The sequence below is a fragment of the Ruditapes philippinarum genome, unplaced genomic scaffold (genome assembly GCF_026571515.1).
Source record: "Ruditapes philippinarum isolate M1 unplaced genomic scaffold, ASM2657151v2 ctg3079_1_1_1_1, whole genome shotgun sequence".
NCBI lineage: Eukaryota > Metazoa > Mollusca > Bivalvia > Venerida > Veneridae > Ruditapes > Ruditapes philippinarum.
The window spans coordinates 231,729-258,689 of NW_026859501.1; the positions used below are offsets into that span (position 1 = coordinate 231,729).

At 31.4% G+C, this 26,961-nt stretch overlaps 1 long non-coding RNA gene across 1 annotated transcript; it reads right to left on the bottom strand.

Moving 5' to 3' along the window:
* Positions 1 to 11,273: 11,273 nt before the first annotated feature.
* Positions 11,274 to 14,629, bottom strand: LOC132756728 (uncharacterized). Its single transcript, XR_009629367.1, has 3 exons — positions 14,462 to 14,629; positions 12,465 to 12,520; positions 11,274 to 11,558 (listed from the first exon to the last, which is right to left on the bottom strand). It is a non-coding gene; the product is annotated as an uncharacterized LOC132756728 (long non-coding RNA).
* Between the last annotated feature and the right edge of the window lie 12,332 nt (positions 14,630 to 26,961).

A 26,961-nucleotide genomic window follows, 5' to 3' on the forward strand; every position in this document is an offset into this window, starting at 1 on the left:
GAATATGTTGCCTGCTTTTTAAATTTGCCTTTTCACGTCTTATATGTGATATGCAGGCTTCATAACCTCAGATCCCCTTTCAAAATTCCATTATTAGCTCACCAGAGCCGAAGGCTCAGGGTGAGCTATTAGTATCAAAGGGGGATACCCCGTCGTCCGTCGTCATGCGTCAACAATCGTCTTCTTCTTCTCTGAAACCGTTGGACAGATTTACTTCAAATTTGGTCTGTAGCATCCTTGTGACAGTCACACTTGAATTTGCTCATGCCATTTCAATTGCCACCTTTAAGGGGTCAACAGAGCTAAAAATAGAAAAACCTTTAAACATCTTCTTCTACAGAACTAATTGATGGATGCTCACCAAACTTTGTCTGTAGCATTCTTGGGTAGTCTTTTATCAAGTTTGCTCATATTAATTTGATTGGCCCCTTTTAGGGGTCTCTAGGGCTAAAAAAACCTTTAGACATATTCTTCTACAGAACTAATGGATGGATGATCACCAAACTTTGTCTGTATCATTCTTGGGTAGTTTTTTATCAAGTTTGCTCATATCAATTTGATTGGCCCCTTTTAGGGGCTGATAAAGCTAAAAATAGAAATTACTTTAAACAGCTATCTAGAGAACTAATTGATGGATGATCACCAAACTATGTCTGTAGCATTCTTGGGTAGTCTTTTTTCAAATTTGCTCATATTAATTTGATTGGTCCCTTTTAGGGGTCTCTAGACCTAAAAATAGAAAATCATTAAGACATCTTCTTCTACAGAACCAATTGATGGATGATCACCAAACTTTGTCTGTAGCATTCTTATGTAGTCTTTTATCAAAGTTGCTCATAATTATTTGATAGGCCCGTTTTAGGGGTCAAGGGAGCTAAAAATGATATAAACATTTAGAAAGTTTTTGCTACAGAACTTATTGATGGATGATCACCAAACTTTGTTATTAGCTTTCTTATAGTATCTCTTATAAAACTTGCTCATATTTATTTGATTGGCCCCTTTTAGGGACTGCTAAAGCTAAGATACCACAGACCATGGCATGTCTTCAAATTATAGTTTAATAAAAGGAAAACAACTCATGCTGGAATTTCTATCATACATGTGAATGACCTGCTGTTTTCTGATGAAATTATTTGAGGTCATGACCTCTTATGAAATAACTTATACAAGATATATAAGAACTTAGTATCAAGCTTTATTTGGTTTCATTCATATTCACTTAATTACATCACTTCATGCAGTGTTTTCTCTAGAGAGCGTTTTCTGCGTTTTTGACACAGTACTTTTGCAATTTGATGCGGTAATATTATAGCCGTGTGTTTTCCGTGACGCATATTTTTGCAAGTGTCGTAGTATATATTTTTATGCCCCCGCCATGTAATGGCCGGGGCATAAAGTGTTACTCTGTTCCGTCCTTCCGTCATTCCGTCATTCTGTCATTCCGTCATCATCAGTTTCCGTTCATTATCTTAGTAACGGTTGAACATATTCAACACAAATTTGGTCATGGTTCGATGATTTTTGGCAGAGTAATGCCCCTTTTACTTTGAAAATAATATGAAATTTTCAGTTTCCGTTCATTATCTCCCCAACGGTACAACACATTCAACTCAAATTTAACATATGGATATGTCATGAGAAAATACAGGTCAAGTTTGAATTTGGTCATGGTTCAATGATTTTTGGCAGAGTTATGCCCCTTTTACTTTGAAAATAATATGAAATTTTCTGTTTCCGTTAATTATCTCCCCAAGGTACAACACATTCAACTCAAATTTGACATATGGATATGTCATGAGAAAATACAGGTCAAGTTTGAATTTGGTCATCGTTCGATGATTTTTGGCAGAGTTATGCTACTTTTACTTTGAAAATAATATGAAATTTACAGTTTCTGTTCATTATCTACCCAACAGTGTTACATATTCAACTCAAATTTGACATATGGATATGTCAAAGGAATGGGCAGGTTAAGTTGGAATTTGGTCATGGTTCGATGATTTTTTGGCAGAGTTATGTCCCTTTCACTTTGAAAATAATATAGATACATCTTAGGACTAAGCAGTTTAAGTTTGACTTTGGTCGTGGTTCAATGATTTTGGACAAACTTATCTTTCTTGAATATTGGAAAAATTTTGAACTTTCAGTTTCAGCACTCATACTTTTGTGGAAATGTATGTAGCCTATATTTTGGCTACAAATATGAAATATGCTATTTTCAAAAGGTTAAGACTGAATAATTTCAGTTCCTTGAACATTGTATGAAAATGGTTTGTGTTAACATTGAAAAGTTTTAAGGGCTTTGAACTTAAAATGAAAACAATAATTTGTGCAAACAAATTTGGAACTAAATATTATAACATCTGAAATTTTGGCTGCATGCGGGGGCATCCGTGGCATGATGACACATTTCTAGTTTTCTATAAATAGCATGCATTTCATCAGCTGATAGGTCACATGATTTATCTAAGACGCTTTAGTGATTTCTACATCTTAAAAGCGCTCAGGCGCTTCATATTGTGACGTCACTATCCGGGTAAATTCACAAATGTCTGCTTCGAAAAAAAGCAGCCAAGATTGACTTCATTCTTCAATAAAGACAATGTAAACGTTGATGGAGCGACATAATCTACCGTAAACAACTCTGCGAAATGAGGTTTCCCAACCAAATCAATCGGCGAATGTTGAAACAACTGAGAAATCCAAGCAAAATGATTATGCTCCGTAGCGATTTTTTCGTAAGGAATTTTTGGTTATTAAAATGACTTGCACAGTTTGTATTACTGAAAATAAAGACAAATCATTCACATCGGGATGCACAAACTTTAGAGTTTTTTAGTACCGTATGGTACTGGTTACGGGAGTTGACGGAAAATCGGAACTAGTGTGTTACGTTTGACAGACGCTACCAAAGCTCCATAATTTTACCGATTGGGCACATATTTGCCCTCAAATAAAAAGTTTGTTGTCCCATACTGTAAACACCTTACATATTTTGCATGTGACATTTTGTGTATTCATTTACAAAAGTTATAAAGAAAAAATGTTCCATCAAAATTAACCCTGCTGTAGTGGTCATTTATCAGGTCTTGTATTTCATGATATTTATGGACTGTCCGTAAATTTATGGATAGTCTGGGACATTATCTTATATCCCAGGGATAGTCTAGAAATTTAAAGATTTTTCAATCCATAAATTTACAGATCTATATTCAATGTGAAATTTGCTGTTTTTAATTTTACACTAAAATCCGCAGCTTATTGATTGTTTATATTTACAAAGGTAATGTGGTGAGTTTCATCTTTGTATGATGATTTTGAAATATTTAATAAAAGTGAAAATTGAAAGTCATCATATTGTTTTGAATCTCACCATACTGTTACATTTAATCATATAGTATGTAACCTTATTAATTTTAACCTGTGGTTTTGAATTTTAATGTAGCTTCTACTATTTTCTTACTTAATGTCTGTAAATTTACAGATACAAAAATCTGTAAAATTATGGCTCGTCCAAAAATTTACAGACTGTCCGTAAATATCATGAAATCCTAGACCTGTTTATTCTGCATTATTTTATTCTACATAGTCTCATGGGAACACACTTGCAACATAGATATTTCTAACAAAGCCTCCAAAATATTAGGGCAAAATATTTCAATAATTAGAAGGGCAAGTAAAAGTTGAGGTGGACTGGTCTTTCAGCAAGTGCTTTGAAAAACAACACTGAAAAACAGTTGTTTCTGGTGAGCGACTCAGGGCCATCATGGCCCTCTTGTATTTAGTTCCGCCCATTGTTTTCTCGTTTAGGGCACACGCATTTTTTTACTTGAGGACCATATGCCGCTTTTCATGGAATAGCACCAACGTGTCACATTGAAGGTTTCATGATAACCGCCATATGGACACATCTTCGGATGTTTCAAAATTCTAAATTTTATCAGATCATGTTAAATGTTGAATTCTGCTTAAGCTGGTGCTAGGGGGCGTGGACGGTAGTTTGCACTTGACAATACCGTCCATGAACAGGCTCAATGAAACCGATCCTGCAACATTTTTATTTTTGCCGTGTTGGGCTTTCTTTAGGGACTCTTATTTCTCTCTATTTGACCTATATCATATGTATATTATATGTGTGTCACAGCCGTGATAATGACCTTTTAAATACAATTCCGTAGTGAATTATGACTAAATGGTCCCAGTATAGATCCTGAACTTTGGCTCCTATATGTGACCTGCACCAGAGAATAAAGAGCGCGACACTCCGCTTCGCAATGGTGAACATTTGTGCCAAGTTATATTGACGGCGTATAAAATATATCTCAATACTATAATTATAACATAAATTCCATTTGCAAAAATTGAAATAAGATTATTCTGGAAATACAGTAGTTGCTGTTATAAATCAAATTAAGATGTCAAAGGTGTTGATTACAAACACATTTTTGAAGTTTCATTTAAATTCCTTATGAAATAAAGAACACTGCAGATGATCACGTGACCACAATCTCACAATGGGCTCATAAAATGGCGGCTTAAAAGCTCGGTAAAAGCAGTGAAATTGAGGTAAGCATACAGTTAACGTTAAATTTATATGTAAAACTAGGCCGCACGGAAACCCCAGTATAAAAACCACGTAGTGTTCTGTTATTGGTTACTTTGTAACTCTCTCCGTTTAGGCCTGAAAGTTGAAAAAGTTGTTTTGGCTGATGAGTACAATGGACGAACAGGTACTAAAATGCGCTGTTTTCAGTAAAAGAAACGCATTTTGAGCAAAATTAGCAGTGATATCTTGTGAACAATTGCAAAAAATATGATAACACAAGATCAACAAGGAAAGGCGGCGTTCAATGAACGCAACCCCCATATGACCCAGCAACAAGAACCAATGGCAAGGAGCCCAGGCGGACCCCAAACAAAAACAGGACAGGGCAAAGACAGAGCACGGACAGGTTAATCATTAAATGATAAATAATTTGTAACTGATTAGGAATTCAAAGAAAATAATAATAGGCCCACAAAGGGGAAGGGGACAGGAAACCGGGGGAAAGGGGGGTGTAAGTTTGCCCGTCATGAACAATTTCAATCCTTTGTAAAGTTGCATAACGAAGTTGTGCATCTTTTTTTAAAACAAGTACAATGGTCGAACCAAATTTAATGAGTACAATGGCCGAACGATTTTATTGCCTGTTCTATTTCGTCAAATATTTCATTTAATTATGCTTGTTTCTCGCTTCCTGTTTTTGAAATCAAACAAATATAATATTTAAAAGTGAAAAATAGGAAGATGTATTAAATTGAATCAATTCAGTTTGCTTGCTATAAATTCTCATCTTAATATTATTCTGCTTTGATAACACACGTGTATATCAGCTTAAAAGTATTTACAATACAAAAATATAATACAAACATGTACATTATATAGAATTTATTTCACCAGCAAAATATCAGTTTCAGTGAAATATATAAAATGTCATACCACTTTGTCAATTATTTGGAAATAAAGTCAATTTTTTTTTTGTTTTCTTTGTATTCTTAGCCACAACCAAGCAGAGGTCATGCCAAACAATTTTCTTATTTTTCTTAACCTCAGAGGAAGAGCTAGTAATTAATTCTCCAAGAAAACGTCATTTTTTGTACAAAATTTAATCGAAGTACCATATTTTATAATCAAGCTTACAACGACAAAGCATTTATTTGTCAACTTGCAATACTTATTAATTCTCTAACATAATTATTAGACGGAATATATGTCAAAATGCACCTGCAATATACAATTGTAGGGTGTATCTCACGAAAATATGGCCTACAACTAAATTTAAAAAATCTGGAAAGAAAGTGATCCCTCGGAAGCATTACTCACAACAAAATAACATAAGAATTGCAGACTCGGTTTGATTGAGTCTGTACATGAGGAATACTAAATAAGTGCAACATCCCTCACGCCCCCTAGGACCGGCTTGAGCGGTACTCATTTCTCAACACTTAATAGTGCTGGTATCAATGATCCCGCAGGAACAGAAAAATTTAACAACACTGAAGTGAAGTACGGGGTAACTTTTTACAGCTGCCACACAGCACTTGACACCTTGCTATTCCTCTGCCATGTGTAAAATTACAAGTATTATTGCTTATGCTTTAAGTAAGCAGAAGGTACTAATATTAAGAACACACATTATCAATTTAAGCCATATATTTATACTGAAAGCTTAGAGTTCTGTCTACATGACTACTTTAAATATACAAATAATGACGCCGGAATGATTGTGAAACGCGGTTACGTAATACCTAACATAATATGTTCGTGCTAGACATAATTGTTAATACATGTACCTGCAAACGCAATTTTGGAATCACGTCACAAAAAGAAGAAACACAGTTTGAGTAGTACCTGCTTTAAGACGGTATTTCGATGTCGTCCATGTATACACTTCGTCAATGTATAAGTTGTGGGTGACTGTAACCTTGTATGCCACTTCCACATAGTCAGAACCAGTATATTCAGTATGAGTAAATCCACTTTCAACTTTTTCATCTGTCTCTGTATTGCATGTACGTGTACAATTCGACCTATCAGATGATTGTATGGGACTTGGTCCACTGACTGTAACATCTTTTTCTTTTCCATTCTGTCATAACAAAATTTCATAACTAACATTTAGCAATCATCTTCTTGCTTATAATGTGGTTTAATTTTGATAATATTAACGTGATTATTATTGGAAAAAACAATCATTCATTGCTTTCGAGGCATCTCCCTTTTCCAGATCTTTAAATACTCATAACAACAGTTGTCAGGAACATTTGTGTTGAAGATTAAATACAACAAGTGGACATTATCTTTCATGAACAGACTCAACCAAAACGATTCTCAATTCTCATTTAATATATTGTTTTAAATGCTTTCGAAAAAAAAACTTCTTTCCGTTTTGTTTGTTTGTTTGATCTTTTGTTGTTTTTTTTAATGTGGTAAAAGAGTGATCCTTCGGAAGCATTTATCACAACAAAGTAACATGAAAACTTAAGTCTCGGTCTGTATAATGAGGGCTAATGAAAGGTGCAACATCCTCCATGCCCCTTGCACTGGCTATGCTGTAATCAATTTTCAACAGTTTTGGGATCATTGATGGCGAAGGACCATAAAATAGAACTGTAAGCGACAACTTTTTTTACAGCTGCCACACGGCACTTGACACTTGCTGTTGTGAATTATAAAAATCTGATAATGGGTTTATCCCTCGGAAGCTGTAATCACAATAAGATAACATGAATATTGCAGACTCGGTTTGACTGAGTATGTACATGAGTGATAATGAAAGGGTGCAACACATCCCTCACGCCTCCTAAAGTATGGTACTTGGAAACACAAAAGAAAAATCTCGCGGAAAAGGTGATCAATCGGAAGCAATTAATACATCAAAATTACATTAAAATTGCTGACATTGTTTGATTGAATCTGTAAATAAAAGATAATGAAAATGTACTCAATTTCAACAGGCCTAGAAAAGTATTTAAACACTGAACTTGATAACCTCCCCTTTCGAAATTCGCCATTTGCATTAGGAAAATATAACGTAATATAAAGAGTATGTATTTTAGTTATTTTTACTATCAATTCGGTCTAAGTTAAGGGAATCATTCGGTAAGTTTATATTTTTAAATGTACATTTATTTCTAACAATAATTTGTAGATAAAATTGCTTCAGGCAACAGACGCTTTTAAGGTTAAGTTAGAGTCAGTATCAAGAAAGGTTTATTATTATTATTATTATTATTATTATTATTATTGTTATTATTATTATTATTATTATTATTATTATTATTATTATTATTATTGTTATTATTATTATTATTATTATCATTATTATTATTATTATTATTATCAACATTGTTATTATTATTATTATTATTATTATCATCATTATCTACAAATAACGAGTATTAATTTTGGTATGGTTATGATATTATCCATGGCTTGTTTGAGCGTTTTGAAAGATTGTTGAGGTACGGCGACTTTCTGTTAGATGATATAATTAAGTTTGATGGAATTTATATCTTACAGCACGTTTTAAAAAGAACGTTTCAAAAGGGAAAGATTGTCGTTGAAATCTTTTAGTCGTTTGAATAGATAAATACAGAATCCCTAAAGAAAGCCCAACACGGCAAAATTGAAAATGTTGCAGGCTCGGTTTGATTGAGCCTGTTCATGGACGGTACTGGAAAGTGCAAGTTACCGTCCACGCCCCCTAGCACCGAAGTTGACACTCAGAATAATTGGGTTTCTACGCGTGGTAGGGAACTTCATGTCATGACTATGCAGTTTTGTTGCTCAGTACGAGCAACAATGAGACCAGTTTCGAACTACATTTTTGCAAACCAACTTGTGGTCTCAACTTTAAAGTAAGACAGCATTGTTTCCCTGAACACGACACACAGGAGTCAGATATAACTGTAAATAACAGTTATTTTGTTGATGTTGCTGTTGTTTTCTTTTTTCTTTTTTTGTGTCTTTTTTGTGTTGTTGTGGTTTTCTTTTGTATTTTGGTTTATTGTTCCTGATTTTTTCATTTCATACACTCATTGGAGGGCTTTTCTCTGACTCCAAAATATAAAGACAAAATCCCTTAAGAACGACCAAACGGAATAATTGAAATTGTCGCCGGCTCGTTTTGATTGACCTTGTTCATTAACGGTTCTGGAAAGTGCACGTTAACACCCACAAACTATTACAAACTAATATCAAAAAGGAAGGGCGGCATTTATTGAACGCATCCCCCAACACAGAACCACAGGCAAGGAGCCCAGCAGGACGAAGCAGACGGGCCAAAATAACGGACGGAAAAACACTACAAGCTGATTGCTAGAAAAGTGCTTGCAAATAGATGAAACACAACTATCAACTTACCTCAATTTTGTACCATGTCACAGTTATGTCAGATGTTGGGAAAACACATCCGGTATTGACCATAATTTGGCCATCTGTATTAGCTCCAGGTTCATGTGCTGCAATACTGCTTTTGTCAAAGTCTGCAATGTAAAGAAAAAGTGCATCTTTAACATGAACAGACTCGGTAAAAGTATGGAGGGCGTTCGTTGCCAAAATTCCAGACATATAAATTTTTCCTTTGGAAGATGCGAACATGTATGTCTAGCATTTTTGATTGAATTCGTGCACAGCAAATGATATGCCTCCTAATCCAATATTTTAATTGAAGGCACCCGCATTTAAATAACATGTTTACATCTAGATCTTAACAACTGACTTAACATGAAAAACAGCATCAAATTTACAGTTTCGTATCTTCCATTGCATATAATACACAAGCAAGTTTGCACACTTATAGATCTGAACCTGAGATATATAAAAGTAATGTAAAACTCGAATACAGAAAATAGACTTGAAGAAAATGTGTTTTCAGTTGTAGAACTACAAGAGTACGTTTACACAGTAACATGTTTAAAATGACAAAAATACATTCACAAAGTTAAACGATTTTAAATCATGCATGACGCCCCGCCCATCTTTTAGTATTTATGAATTTCTGTTACGGAAATGTAAGGACAGGTATAAAACCTGACGCCTCTCCCTTATTTCTCAATAAAGTGAAAGAAAACACGGCGTCCCTTGTAACTTTTTATATTTAAAAAAAATGGTATCGTAATTATGTAATGCCTAAATATAAAAATGAATTAAGGGGAAGTATTAAAATTTTCTTTTCTAAGTTTATCATGTTACTTTCTGGAACCCACACTCTGAAATTCAATAAAAAAAGGGTCTTTCATGAACTTTCTAGTGATGCCTTAAAAATAAAAAATAATTATGTAAAAAAAAAATTCCAACTTTTTGTTATTTTATTTTCTCTCTCTCTCTTAAAACCACACTCATATATTCGGCAAGAAAATCACGGCTCCGTTTAGATTTATAAATTAATCAATTTCAAAATAGAAAATGAATTTAGAATGAAAGTTTAGACTTATATTAAAAAGTGCAAATGTATTTATTCATACTAAAATACCTTATTAAAGATTGCAAATACGTGTTACGGATAAGTACTTTCTTGATTTCGGAAAGAAAATCTCGGTGGCCGCTTTAAAATCCTATTTTTTCCAATAGTCGCATAGATTTCGTTTAAAATGAAATTTGTGCCAATACATTTTTTCAATGATACCAATACACATATTTGCTGGTTTTTATATTATGAATAAAATTACTCGCTTAAAGTTGATCATTTTCCCCTTAAAATTTCCAAATCGCCGATGTTTCTCAGGAAAACACGAGGTTAAATAATAAGTTAGTGCATATGTTATGTCAATCATTTTGTGTAAATAAATGGTAAAATTAGAAATTTCCAGGTGATTAAGCTAGTGATAAAACTTTTGTTACAAATACAATAAAAATATGTTAAAATACGGCGTATTTCCCTTCAGTTTTATTTAGAAATATTGGAGAGGCGCCGGGCTTTATACATGTCCGCAATAGAAGTTCGTAAATACTCAAAGAGGGGTGGGGGGCATCATGCATGACTTAAAATCGTTTAACTTTGTGAATCTACTTTTGTCATTTTAAACATGTTTCTGTGTAAACGTACTCTTGTAGTTCTACAACTGGAAACACGTTTTCTTAAACCCTATTTTCTGTATTCGAGTTTTTTACATTTCAATTGTATATTTTAGGTTCAGATATATATCTATTAGTGTGCAACTTTGCATATGTATTGTATGCAATGGAGGTACGAATTTGTGAATTTGTGAATGTTCATTCAGTTGTTAAGATCTACACGTAAACTTGTGATTTAAAAGCGGGTGCCTTCAATTAAAAGATTGGATTCAGAGACATATTAATTGCTTTGCACGAATATAATCAAAAAATGCTAGACATACACGTTTGCATTTTCAAAAGTAGTTTTCTAAAGGAACACATTACATGTCTAGAATTTTGGCAACCAACGCCCTCCATATAAAAGAAACAAGAATAGTGAAACAATTGGTTAAAGGCCGAAAAGATAGTTCTGTCTTACGAAGCTGATTAATTTTAGAATAATATGTTTAAATAGGTAACTGAAATAGGAGTAGTTTCTTAAAGTAAAAGAAAACTGCATCTGTAAAACAAAAGTCGAAAGGATTTTGCAAAACAAAAATTAAATAACATTACTAATTTAATAAACAGAACGAATATATGCATGTATTATACGTATTTTTTTTTTTCGTGAAAATAATCTGAATCATTACTCTTTTTGTATGGTTAATAAGCAGAGTCAAAATACCTGCTATTGAGGTTATGGCAGACACTTCTTCGCCCGTGATTGGGTCTCTGCAACTATATGTTGCACAATTTGTGTACGAGTAAGGGCTGACCGCGATGTAAAATTCATCACTAGACACAGATGATGTGTACTGTAAAGAAGGCGGAAAACAATTGTCTTCAGTGCCTGAGCAAGTATTAACAATTTGCGAGTTAAGTCGCCATTCAACACCATTTTTAGTTGGGTTTCTACAAGTGCATGTCATATTGGATAGATATCCAGGCACACCAGGAACACAACTTAAGGTTAAACCTGAAATAAATATATAAATATGAGTCAAAAAGATTTCAATACACCTGACGTTAATGAATCTAAATAGCCTTGTATTATTCTTCGGGTTGTAAAATGAGACATTAAAGAAATCGTCTCTTTTTTACAGATTGATGATGTGTTTTTACGTTTAATACCTGTGTTACGATATATTGTAACAGAACATAGGGTCTTTAAAGCCACTTTTGCAAAATCTATGTCAGTATGCAATTTCAGTCGTCTTGCTATTCGGCATAAGTTTGCCATTAATGGCCAGTGAATGAGCGCACGTGCAAAATTACGTTAACAACTTTGGTTAACAAAGATTTTTAATTCAAATAACTGTGCCAGAGCGAAAAAGCGACCAACAGAAAATCCTTATATTACTTAAGAAAGGCGGTAGACATAAACAGAACAAAGGGTTATCAAACAAATAGAAGTCAAATGTAAATCAATTATAAATCTAGATCTAGGGCTGCATTTCCAGATTAATCATATGAAACAAGTCAAAATTCAAGGAAAATATCTACATCCGTGGCCGGGGGTCATCTAAATGTAGTTGAGTTGTGACTTGTTAGCAGCTGATCAATTCAAACACTCGGTCTGACAAGAACAACAAATACATTACTTGTTTCTCTTCTTTATTTTATGGCATCATACAGTTTGTATTTGTTTTTTTACAAAGAAACACCGGAAGTGTGTAGCTAGTTTGATATACTAAAAAGCATATATTTGCTTACATTTCTTAGACAGTGTAACGACGTAGATTTGCGGCGATGTCTAAACGACGTTTTATATATGCGATAATGTCAAACGGCGTGTAGCAACCAATTAAGTGATAGATCGTATCGTGTAATTTAAAGGAATATATATTACAACAAATGATGGTCACGTGACCTTTCAACTTACCGTGTGCAAAATGAAAAACAGCTGTTGATATCAGTAGTTTAAAAATCATGGTGAGTCTGAAAATAAATTAAAAATATTGTTGATACTTGAATTAAAACAAAAACTATAAGATGCTTGTTATCATTTAAAACATTACTCATTCAGTATGTTATTGATGATTCAAAAGTCCAAACAAAGATATTCCGCCGGCATGGATATTAAAGATCAGAAATATTTGAAAATATTTATAAAAGGATGTTATCGAAATAGAGCTTAATTTATAACACCAAGATTTTGTCAACTATTTAGTCAAATAAAAGTCCATAAGGATATCTTGTTTTCCAATGGTGTTTGTAAATTCCATCCTAATACTGTCAAAAACATTTAAATTTATAATCATTTGTTCATGTTTTGTATGATTACTATTCAAAACAAATATCTTTTCCCAGTACGTTGGGGCTAGACTATACAAATACAAAATTGCATTATAATGACGCATTTTTTACATTTTTTTTATAAATGCAGACCATTTAGCAAGTATACATACGGCACCGAACGTTTTAGTTTATTTATGTGCTTTTGCAACATGTTCTATACTTATGTATGAACGAAAATCAACAGTTAATAAAAATCCGTATCTGATCAGTAAGTGTAAAACGAACACGAATGGGTTATTAAACATTTAATTAAAATTAGCATGGTACTTGTCGGTAAGTAGAATAAATACTTCAAAGACTATCTTATTTCTCAGAGGTTTTCTTAATCAGTCAATCTGAGACTGTTTGCAAATGAAATAAATGGAATAAAAAACAGCAAGATTGCAAATGTTGCAGGTTCGGTTTGAACGACAAGTTCATGGACAGTAGTGGCAATTTCACTCACCCTAGCACATTTAAATTTTCTTCATTGAAACTGAAACGCTCACAGCTTTGATAATTGGCAAGTAGCATTTCCTAGAGGACATCAATAAATGCTTTAAAATGCATGATCAAATGACATTCTTATCTGACCTATTTAAGGAACCTCGCATTGAAAAAATATGACCTTTCTAGCAATATACCATGGAGCGATCCAGGGCGATCATGGCTATATGGTTTTATTTTTTAGCTGCAATACAAAATACCCTAATGATCAAAGTGAGTATTTTCAGTTCTGTGGAAAAAAAATATTTTTTTAATATATCTTATGATTATTTTAGAATGCATATCATGAGTATTTTAACAGACTAAATCTGACCAAATTATATCCAGAAAATGAAAACAAAATGTTTGCATCTCACTATTATTCCATTTAATTTACCAGATTATTTCTTTAATTGTATGAAGGGTTATTTGTAATTCTTGACGACATACAACTGATAAAGAATACTTTATAATTATGTTGGCCAATACAAAGCCATTTTAACAAGAATTTTGTAAATAAACACAGTATTACTATTGTCCTTTTGATCCCCTAAATGATTGCAAAAATGTTTTGCTTAAATTTAAAATATGTTTTGCCTATTCAAGTCACATTTACTAACATGTCAGCAGCCGTGCAGTATCTTATATCATATACTCCTGTAAGAGTTATACCTTTGATTGAATCTTTCTGTTCTTAATTTAATGTAATGTCTTTAATTGCGCATCATTTTAATCAAATAATAATTTATATTAGCAGTACCTGGTTGTTGTTTATTTACGACGTACAATGTTTTGTACGAAATCAAGATGATTGCTTTGGCGTTTGCGAATAAAACAAAATTAACACTTCGATCGTTTATTGCTAAAGTTTTTGTAAAGTTCCAATAGCCGGCCTTTACCAACACAAGTGCTCGTAAATAATAGTTTGCTGTTGCAATCGTAAAACTTACAGTTACGTGAATAATGCCAAAATCATTTGGACGCTTTACTTTATGTCCCTTATTCAGAGATTATGACTGAAATTGTCGGAATGTTTGTCAGATGTTATTTAAATTAAACATAATATTTTACGTTCAACATAGACACTATCACATATAATTGTAAAAAGCATCTTACCATGTGTTGGAGAGAAGATAAAGGAGACAAAACGCGGTCCGTTCACGTCTTTTAAGTATAATCGCACACATATGAATCCTTATAATCACTTGTCATTTAAATATTTTATTTAAGAAATTATATCAACGCTTATGATTTGTGGCAAACAATATTTAAACAATAGACGAACACTATCCTATTCGTTTGATACAATGTTAAATTTATCAAGCTATGTTATTGAATTTTTACACCTTATAATGTCTCATTCGTCAATATGTAATATCGCCCTTTATATCTTCATTCTCAATTATAATTAGCCAGCTGATCTTTGCGTGAGTTTAAAGATCAAATATCTTTTGTATTGAAACTATTCTCATATCAACATTTGTTGGGAGAATAAAGAATATAAACCGTCTATTATGTTAAAGGAATTTAAGATAAACTTCAAAGCGTAAACGTTCAACCTAAAATTATTTAATAATCGATGTCATTACTTATTGGTATGCTACTTTTATCCAATGTTGTCGAAACACGTGTTTATGTTGCGTGTCATCTTCTGTCAATTCAAATTCGATGTTTCACCATTACAGTTGGTTAATTTATTAGTAAAAGGTGGTCTGATTGTAAATAAGTATTTCAAATATTGATAAGAAATAATAGAAATGTATCATTTAGGTATTCCTACAAAATATTTCGTGAAAGAAAATGTGATCCAGTTCTATGTGATCTCGTTTCAACATTTATATGATGAATAATATTTATTTTTTGGTTCTTGAATATTATCTGTATATAGAATTAAGCAGTACCGGATAATGTATCTAACACTTACCACCGACATAAAAGTATTGTTTGATTTTATTAACCTGTCAATTCCATACTATTTATACGGTCAATGCACAGAATATATTAATTTTCGATAAATTTTCGGTACATTTCATGAGATGTACTCAATAAAATATGTGATTAAATTCAACTTGTTTCTATGTTTTAGTTACGCTGACCGTTATCACGGGGGAGAATCACGCCGTTCGTTACCCAAACAATCAAGATGGCGGATGGAGCAAAAAAGTAGGTTTTTCCCTTTTTTCTCATAAAACATACATTACATGAACCATTAATGCAAAATTGTTGTATATTAATCGATTTGTAATACATAAACGCAATTACCATATGTTTATACACATATCCTACAAAACATAAAGGTCCTTTCGCATCAATTGCGGATTTCATAATTGTAATTGAAAGGAACGTCATAATTTGATCAAAGCAATTACATGCAAGATCATGCCTATCATATTCTGGCGTTTTTTTTCCACAAACGCCCAAAAAAAACCAATAATTTCTTTTTTAAAAAGTATTGCATGTATCAGCAAAAAAAGAGTGACAATGGAATTTGCTTATTAATTTCTAGTGGTAAATATAAAGTGCATAGTAAGTATGAAAGAGAGATAATAACGTGTAAAAAGAAAGGAAAGATAAATGAAGAATGAGAAGAAAAAAGGGTGAGAAAAGATAAAAATTAGTTATGTCCCTATTAAAAGATAGTTGAAAAAAAAAAACATTTATAATGATATTTTACAAGCTAATACTTAGTAAAAAAAAATATCTAAAAAAATAAAAAATGGAGAAAATATAAGGAATGGACTAAACGGTGATAAGAATTGAGATCGTTTCCTTTTCTATTTGTATATGTATAATTATACAGTAAAAACTGTTTACAGTGACCTTCGATCGGGAAAAAGAAAAAAGGTCATTATAGACAGGGAGTCACTGTGGACAGTCCCTACATAATTCGGATATATGAACATATCATACCAATATATTGTTGAAAAGCAGGAAAATACCATACTTAGGGTTTAATTATATTTTTATTGATATTAACATACCAAATATCATTTATAAAAAACAGGACAGTATTAAAATTGCATGTATAATTGGTTAAGATTATAAACTACACCATTACATTAGCATTTAAAAGTTACATATTGATTAAAATGTAATTTATATTGATAAATCTGTTTGTAAAAAAATGTTTAATTTCAATTTTACTAATGAGATGTTAGAGACATTTAATTTTGTATAATCAGCCTGTTTACTTTACGGAGTTCAATGTATTAATAAAACATTAGATACAAATCTTCACATAATTTCTACAGATAAGTGCTCCGAAAAAAATTTTAACAATCGAGGTTTCGAACATAACCACACCTTTAAGACATTGGGCATTGTTTATCTTTACTCGCCAAAACACCGCAGCAATTATGTATATGCAGGTGTCTTTAATCACTCAATCGGTGAAAATTGATTGAATCTGTCGCCATTTTGTGTAATTGTCAACAAACAGCCACAGTGTATTAGCGTGTCGCCGATTGGTCAATGCAAACTGCCGTAGATACAACGCGCGTTCTGATTCGTCAATCGCATGAATACATAATGAGAAAGATATACATAGTGAACTCTTGCCTTGCGGCGTGTATTAGACTTTGTTGATGTTGACACGCGTTCTTAACAAACGGATTAACGGTAATTGGTTGTAATTGAGAGGTTTGTTTGTTTGTTTTTTGGGGTTTTACGTCACATCGACACAGTATAAGTCATATCGCGACGTTCCAGCTTTACTGGTGGAGGAAGACCTCAGGTGCCCTTCCGTGCATTATTTCAGGCACGAACGGGTACCTGAGTAGAACCACCGACGTTCCGTAAGCTAGCTGGATAGCTTCCTCACATGAAAGAATCCAAAGTCCCTGTCGGGATTCGAACCCACAGAGGTGAGGGGCAAGTGGTTTGAAGTCAACGACCTTAACCACTCGGCCACGGACGCCCCAAATTGAGAGGTAAACACATTGTTAACAACCTAGCGGCGTAAATAAGTATGACAGATCATTAAAAAAAATCGGGCGACTTCAAATCTCTTTGAAGTTTGTTAAAGGCGAAGTCGCTGATCCGAAAGCGACTTCTTCGCCCGAGTCGCCCTCTAGCTCAAGCCCTGCTCCCCTTGAAAAAGTCGCTTTTCACAGCGCAAATACCGTGACGGGTGACTTAATCATGGTCGTTGTACTGACTAGACAGGGAGTCGCTACATACAGACCATTAATATAGTAAATACTGGTCGGTGCATCTAACTATGGTCACTAAAGACAGAACGTCGCTATATACAGGGGTCACTAAGACAGTCTTTACTGTATGTCTAAATTGTGTGGTTTTGGGGTCTTTAAAAGTTAAGTTTCATTGAAATTTGACCATTTTTCTTCAAAATTGTGTAGATTGTCTTGTATTAATGATATTTCTTTTTCAATTCTAATCCTGTAAGAGAGAAATGGCATAAATTTTTCAAAAGTGGGTATATTTTTGCTATATTTCATTTTAAATATGAAGTATTTACACAGAATTATGATAAAATTTACAGTGTTATGTTTACCTAATATACCGAAACACACCTGTCTTAAGTTTAGAGGTATTTCATAACCTTTAGAGAATAAAAATGTTTGAATTTTGTTCCAGAAAACTTGTGTTTATTGACATTCCCATATCAAATGTTCAATAGATTCTATCTCCATAGAACAAAAATCACACAAATTGCTAGATGATAATTTGCATTTAAAAATATATTTATTTGTTGGGACTAAACGCATTAAAAATTTGAAAACTACGAAGATTGGTGTCGATTGTAGACTTAAAAGGTATATTAAATATTGGTTTCCAATCTATTGTCATTAAATATGTTTTCCCATTTTATGGATGCAGTTGGTTTTTCAACAGTTATTGCATTCATTTGAAGTTTATACAACAGCTGATTTGGTGACTTTGTTTTTTTTTCAGTTTTTCTATTAGAACATCTTCTTTATTCCTATAGAGAAAATACATTGAAATGTTTTCTTTAAGGCACTTTGGGATAGCTGAGATTAATTTGTGATATTTTAAATAATCTTGTGTATCAAGACTTAGAAGTTGTTTTGCTATTTCAAATTTATAAAAGGCTTTTGTACGAAAATCAAAGAGTTGGTCTATATAATTTATTCCTTTTTCATGCCATTTTTTCCAGTATATTGTATTTTGTTGTAATTTTATCTCAGTATTGTTCCATATAATATGTTTTCTAATTTCATTTCCATATATATTAGAGGAGTTTACTACGGAAAACCATGAAATTAAGATATATCTTAGAAATGTATTCGTTTTACAGATTCTTGAAACATCATGAGAACTAAGATTACATTCAAAAATAAATTTACCACCAAATGGTTTTAATATATTCTCAAAAAAGGCTTCCCAGTGTCCATTGCTTTCATTTGAAATCAATCTCTTTACCAAGCAAACTTTAATTGAAGATTAAAATGATTTTATATCTGTTAATTTTAATCCTCCTGCATCATAGTTGTTTATAATGGTTTTACTCTTAATTGTATCTGTTTTACCATCCCATAAGAAGTTAAAAATTGCTGTTGTTAATTCTTTAATAGTATGGTCAGGTGGGTAAATAGATAAATTAGTTTTGGTAATGCAAATGTCTTAATTACTGTGACTGTGTCCATCAATGTTAGTTAACGGTGTTGCCACTGTTTTAAGCATGTTTTAAATTCTTGTAGTTTAGGTTGTAAGTTTAGCATATTCATTTCGGAGTCTGTGTAAAAAGTTATGCCAAGTGTTTTCGCATGTTTTGATGTCCAAGTGAAATTCATATTTTCTGCATATTTTAAATTTATTGTTTTGAGGGCTCAAACTTTCAATACAACTGATTTTGATGTATTTAGTTTGAGACCAGATATATTTCCAAATTCATTAATGACTTTGATGAGTTTTTCAAAAGAATATTTTTGTCCATTATTTATATATGTTGCATCATCAGCAAATAATGTCTGTTTTATTTTCTTTATTATTTATTAAAAATCCCTGAATATCATTATCTTTTGCAATCCTGTCTGTTAAAAGTTGAATACATATGATGAATAAGGAAGAAGAAAGGGGACATCCTTGTCTTACTCCCTGTTGAATATGAAAACTTTCTGACATGTGACCATTATTTATAATTACACTATTAATTTTGTTATAGAAGAGTTTAACCCATGAAATAAAAGATTCACCAAACTGAAAATAGTGAAGACATTGAACAATAAAATCATGATTTAAGCTATCAAATACTTTTTTGATAATCAGAGAAGAAAAGAAGACCAGACTTGTTATTTTTTTCAATATGTTCTATTATTTCAAATATTAGTCGTACATTTTCTCCTATATAGCGTCCTTTCATAAAACCTGTTTGCTCATGACTAATTATTTTATCTAATACTTTCTTTTTGCGAATAGTCATTGCTTTTGTAGCAATTTTATAGTCAATATTTAAAAGACTTATAGGTCTCCAATTTGAAAGTGAAGTTTGGTCTTTACCTTCCTTAGGTATTAAGGTTTTTATACTTTGTTTTTGAATTTCTGATAGTTCACCTTTTCTGTAGGCATAATTAATAAAGTTCACAAAATATGTTTTTTTTATTCCAAAATATTTTATAAAATTCTGTAGTAAGTCCATCAGAGCTAGGTGATTTGTTATTTTTCATTTCAAAAAGAGCAGTTTTACATTCATTTTCACTTAAAAAACCTTCACACATTCCTTGTTCTTCATTTGATAATTTATTTGTATTATCATCAAAAAAAGGAATATCTGTTTCTTTCTGTGGAACTTTAGTGTACAATAATTTATAATATTTCACTTCTTCTTGTAAAATCTGATCAATATCAAAAATGTCTTTACCATCTATAACTAATTTCGTAATACTTTTTTTCTCAGCATGTCTCTTTTCTAAATTAGCAAAATATTTTGAGTTCTTTTCATTTCCTTCAACATGGATAGCTTTTGATCTTATTAATGAACCATTTATTTTCTTTTCATATAAATTTTCTAATTCATTTTGTTTTATGGATATTCTTTCTAGTACATCTTTTTCATCCTTATTATCGGTATTATAATTATTATTTTTATTTCTAATTTTATCCAATGTTTGATGTGCCCTATAACAATAATAATATAACTTATTTAAAATGTAGCGTTATATCTGGGTATTTTTTCATATGGTTATTTATACTTCTTACTCGATTAATATTAAAAAAGTAAATTTCCTGTGTAACTAAACATCGTTTGATGGTGGTACAAAATGTAATAATAAAAATATTCTTCTGTTGTGGATTATTTCACCTTTTATTTAAATAGAAAGCAATTGTCCTCACCTGGAAATCGGTTAACTTGCAAGCATATCCATACAACTCTTCAGGGGAATGGATTGAAATTCATACACTAATTTGAGAGCATAAAAGGGCACTGGCCAATGCTAATAATTATAACATGGATTTCGGAGAAAATAAATCCTTTTAAATTTAACACACTTTACATCATTTCATTGTCAAGCACTGATAAAAATCGGGCTTGCTTTTCACCGACAGTCCGTTTATACACTCTATAAAAATATAAAAGAAAGGAAAATCTTATAGAATTGACGAATTCCTGTGTGATTTAGTAATATTAGGTACTTGAGTTACGAAGATACATTCTCGTTTGTCACGAGTAATGTATACAACAATAACAAGGATCAAAAACTGTTATTTAGATTGAGTGTTGGCTTTTAACTATAATAAATTTGTTCCTACTTTCTTAGAAAAACGAGATATTAGCACAGATGATTTCAGTACTATTTCCAATTGGATAAAATTCTGTTAATGTAAACGGCATCGTAGGAAGATAGTATTCACCCAAAGCACAGTTTTATGAAAGTATATAATAGTGAACAAAATAAGTACTATTTTATCTTTCAAATTAAAAAACAATCTTCAGATTCTGTCAACACCATATGAAATAATATGTGCACTTCTGTTTTCCTATTTTACCACTTAATAAATAATGCGTATGTCTTTGCTTACCATTTTGTTCGAAATTAGTTCAAAACAGTAATTTAAATTTGTTATTTTGTCATTAATCAAAACTCCTCTGTTTATATTAATAAGTTGTTAAATTATATGATAAAAATATGAATGTATGACAAGCAGAGTTCACGATTTAACTACAGTTCATTATACGAAATACTAAACATAAGGGTTTTGTTACAACATTTTATTACAATTGGTTTGTTTACTGTTTATCCAAGTTTGAAAAATAAAGTTTTGTCAACAAAGGGAAATAACCATAACTAAGACATTTATTTTAATTTGCCTGAGTTATCGATACGATTCGAAATTTTATACATTCTTTAACAAAGGAGTTGCAACAAATCTTCTGACTAATGACTAATCACTAATGTGCAGCATCAGAAAGCCGTTCATTTTCAAATGTCTGAGAAAGCAACTGAAATTTGTTGTGCTCAATCTAATTTTCTATTGCTCAAATGAGGTCATTTTTTCAGGGTTTACATCTAGTTTTGGCAAATTTTAGACAAGATCCATGTTAGTCTCATGTATTTTGGTATATCATAAAGTTTTAAAAAAAAAATGTCCCGTTTAATGAGTTGTGCCGCTGTTGCGTTACTTTTCTCAGATAAGGACATATATTTGGAAATAACTAACACATTAGCACAATGTCAGGGCTTACCTTTTCTATTTCTTAACATAGTTAAGCACTTTGAAAAGCGAAAATATAAAAAACAACATACATCAAATAAGTTAATATTCTACGGTATATTTACCCTGCTTCAGTTGAATTATATTTTGTTGCTTTTGTTGTTTTCCCTGAATATAAAAACAAATATGAATTTTACAGCCCCTAAATAAAACTAACCTTTACATGAAAACGATATCATTCTATTTTTACATTATTGACCTGGATATAATAAAAATGTGTTAAAGATTGTTTCGATGTGCAAGTCTTTTTGCCTTTTATCTAAATTTTATTTGTTTCGACTTCAAGACTAAAAATATAGTATCTGACAGTTTAATCTCTTCACGATGTGTTCATTAGTTTGATATGCCAACTGTTTGTTTTATGTTCGATTTAAAGTCACACCGTAAATTGATCTTCCAGTTTTACTAGTGGAGAGCTCATGATTGTGCGCCTTCACGAGATTTTTTATACAGGCACGTTCAAGCACCTCACATGTCGGTGGATTACAATATTTTAGCATATCCGAATGTTATGCTATCTTTACCTGGATAAATGTTACATTATTTTACAATGAACTTAAAAACCTTAAACTATTAATAAGGAGACGACAGATTTTTAAAATGTATAATATATAATAAGTCTCGCCTTTCCTTCCCTTCAACCGAACTGAAAAGAAGAAAAATAGCTGACATGACGTTGATCATTTTATATATGTGTTATGTTTAACTGAGTTGTGTAATATGTTTTCCCTTGGCATTAATACAGATAAAAAGAAGTCTGGGGAATATGATGCTCAAGTCAAACATTATTAACACACAATTTAATTTCATTTTATTGTTGGCCTTGTGTTGAATTGACAGTTCGTTATGCACCAGAGAGGAAAATTGGGAAGAACATCTTATTTTGACCATTATCTAGTCGTCTATCATTTAAAATCTTACGGCATGTATGTATCATTTATCATCATTTATGTCAATTTATGTTAGCATGATTCACTTTTCTTAGCATGCATTACGTTGCTTAAAAGGTCTTAACTGGTACTTTAATATACATACGTTAAGACGTTTGCTGACATGTTATTCCAAAAACTTTTAAGTAGGAAAACTGTCCATTTCAGTCAATATTTCCTAAAGTTGTATTATTGCTGTTTTGATATAGTGTTTTGCTATAAACAAAACATTAAAATGAGATTCTTTAAGATAAATCATTAGCAGTGACGTTTGTACCTCATTGACCAGACATTACAAAAGCAAGGACAGCAAGTGTATTAAATCTATCATTTAATATTGAATTGCACATATACGAGTAGTATTTCCTCGTCCTAGGGAAATAAAGCCAAAATCAGAAAAATTAAATGATTTATTTTCATTAATCATGTCCTGGAAAATGGTAAGTCTCTGTTTTGAATTTGAGTTCATTTAGGAATGAATATAGACATGCATATTGACAATCATATCCTTATCATTTTGCATATAGGTATTATTTTTTCTTGTTCGTTTACATTTACTTACCTGTCAGATTTTTTTTTATTTTATTGCATGATTTTTAGATATCAGTTCCATTGTTCCTTTCAAGCAAAACTGAACAATATTGTGACTATAGTTATTCTTGTATTCCAGCAATATTACGTTGATCCCCTATAGGATTAAAAGCTGTTAATGGTAACGAGTTATTGTGATATTTTGCTCATAGAAATCATTCTATGTCCCAGGAGAGTATGAAACAATATCACTGGTGTAGTTTTTAGCTAGAAAAGGAAAAGGGCGATGAAGATTTCGTTCTCTGTTTGGAATACAAATTATAATGAAATGTTTAATGTATCTATACACTTTTTCATTATAGTGCGATTTGTGTAAAACTGTATAATTTTATCATTTATTAACTTTAATAAGAAGATTAAAAAATGAAAGCAATGAATAAATCATAAACCTACTTTTAAATAAGGATGCGATTAAATTTACTTTCTTTACTTGCACTTCACATCTACCCGGATGCCGTTTTAATCAACTGAAGTATCGTAAATAGCTTTAAAGGTATGTGTGTAACAAAAACGCGTCTTATCATTTAACATTTATTGTTTAAATAATTTACATAATAAATATGGTTATTTTCTTAACTTGTTTTGCAAACCGCAGTTTTGATCATTGTTAATGTTTTCTTTAAATTTCCTTTTTTTTGTGTTTTTAATTTTACATACGTTATCAAAACCTTTTTTGTTTCTATAATATTTGAAATACTTATTTAACAGAAATATCATGTATTGCTGTTCCGTAAAATTGCATTTGATGACGTAAAGTAGGATTATATCATTTTGTTGGCTCAGTATATGTTTTAGAACTTTCACATTCTTATACGATATAATACTGCTTCACATGAAATAAAACAAAATAAAAGAACACAATTTGCAGATGACTTATTTAAAATGTGAATTCATTGGCTTTGTATTTGGAGGAAAGCTGTATAAAATAATCTGAGGGACATAAACATTTTACTATTTGTCGTTGTATCGCATCATGAAATAAGTGCAAGCCAGGTGCAAAGACTTAATTTTAGATAAAAGCTTGCGCTCTTTCCATATTGTTTAGAATAATTATTATGTATTTTGTCTAGCCTATTGAAGTAAACTGTTCGTTTGTTATACCCTTTAATAATGCATTGTATTATGCAAATGTTGTTTTCTGCAAAATTTATTTTTTGTGAACCTATTTATTAAAAGTTCTACTCTTTTGACATTATTTGACAAAGGTGTATTGGTTCTGGATATAATACAGTTTGTAAGAACTATTTATGCAAGCTATTTGTCTTAATTTCTATTGGTTTTCACTACAAGTCGCAAATTTCCAAAATGGTGAACACAATATGTTAAAATGATTTTATTGAAATGTTTTAGTGACATAATATATATGAATTGTTTGAAATATTGAAACGGGCACATGATATTATTTGATATCAATGTACATTCATAGGTTTTTGGTATCTGTCGTAAATGATACTGGACAAAGCATTTATACGTGGCAAAAATAATAAATCTGTAGAATTTGTAGAAGGGATGAGATCATTATTTTAATAGAGATATTGTATTTGTATGTAAATACATTAACAAACAATGACGAAAGAGTGGACCGCATTTTTATTAAAGTTGATAGCTGACATCTTACAAAGGAATCGAATTTTTGTAGTATGAGATCTGTTTTAGTTTCAAATGAATTTGTAGGACGTTAAAGATTTTAGGTTGTTGACAGTCTCTCCATTGCTTTTCATAAAATATCATTCTTTTTTTTTCAATAGGAGGGTGGTAATCTCATAGCACCCAAACATAATGGCCATGGGGATATTATGAGTATTTCCTAACTAAACTTTTAAACTATACATGTACAGCAATTATTGGAAGCTAAGTGTCAGTAATCACAATGAATTAAAGTCTTATGATTTTTTTCAGAGTTTGAAGTGTGAAGCGTTTTCAGGAAGGCTTTTTAAATGTTACTTGGACGAAGAAATGACGTGCTTAATCTTTGTAAAATATCTATTTTATACTTTGTTCAAGGTAATTGAAAATACTTTTTACATTAAATTTATCAAATGTATATATGAAATTCAGTAACTTAACTTTTGTATTAATACGTACGATTTTTTAAAAATTATAATATGTTTTAATGAACAACAACATACAATGGTAGAAAAAGTTTAATATACAAATATTTGTCCTCTTTATAAAGACTTGTTTTGGTATAAGAACTTCATTTTTAGCTCGACTTTTTTTGCCGTTGCCGTTGCCGTTCCCGTCCGCAAACTTGTACCTGGATCATAACTTTTTTTTTCTTTGTGTATTGTCTTCATACTTGGCCAAAACAACCCTTGGGACAAGACCTTTCAGTAGACTACACTAACCTTGACCTTCATACATAAATGACCTTGACCTTCAAGGTTAAAAGTCCAATTTTTGCTTGTTCATGCTGTTATTGGCTGTAACTTTGTTATTTTTGAATGGATTGTCTTCAAACTTGAACATAATAATCTTCAAGGATATCCCTTAAAAATAACCAGCCAGACCTTGACCTTCACTCATTAATGACCTTGACTTTGAAGGTCAAATTATTGAATTTTCATTTTTTTTTTGGCTATTATTGGCTGTAACTTTGTTATTTTTGAATGGATTGTCTTCAAACTTGAACATAATTATCTTCAGGGATATCCCTTAAAAATAACTAGACAGACCTTGACCTTCACTCATAAAAGACCATGACTTTGAAGGTCAAATTATTGAAATATTCATTTTTTTTGGCTATTATTGGCTGTAACTTTGTTATTTTTGAATGGATTGTCTTGAAACTTGAACATAATAATCTTCAAAGATAACTGTTAAAAATATACCGAAAGACCTTGACCTTCACTCATTAATGACATTGTCTTTGAAGGTCAAATTATTGAAATTTTCATTGTTTTGGCGGTAACTGACTGTAACTTTGCTATTATTGAAGGGATCAACTTCATATTATATCAGAACAGATATATCATCATCATTATCATCATCATCATCATCATCATCATCAACAACAACAACAACAACAGTGTTTCTATTTATAGAATTGCGTAATGTTTCTATTTATAAATTTGCGTAATGTTTATATTTATGGAAATTGCGTAATGTTTCTATTTATGGAAATTGCGTAATGTTTCTATTTATGGAAATTGCGTAATGTTGCTATTTTTAGAAATTGCGTAATGTTTCTATTTTTAGAAATTGATGTTTTTCTATTTTTAGAAATTGCGTAATGTTTCTATTTTTAGAAATTGCGTAATGTTTCTATTTTTAGAAATTGATGTTTTATTTTTAGAAATTGCGTAATGTTTCTATTTATGGAAATTGCGTAATGTTTCTATTTTTAGAAATTGCGTAATGTTTCTATTTTTAGAAATTGCGTAATGTTTCTATTTTAAGAAA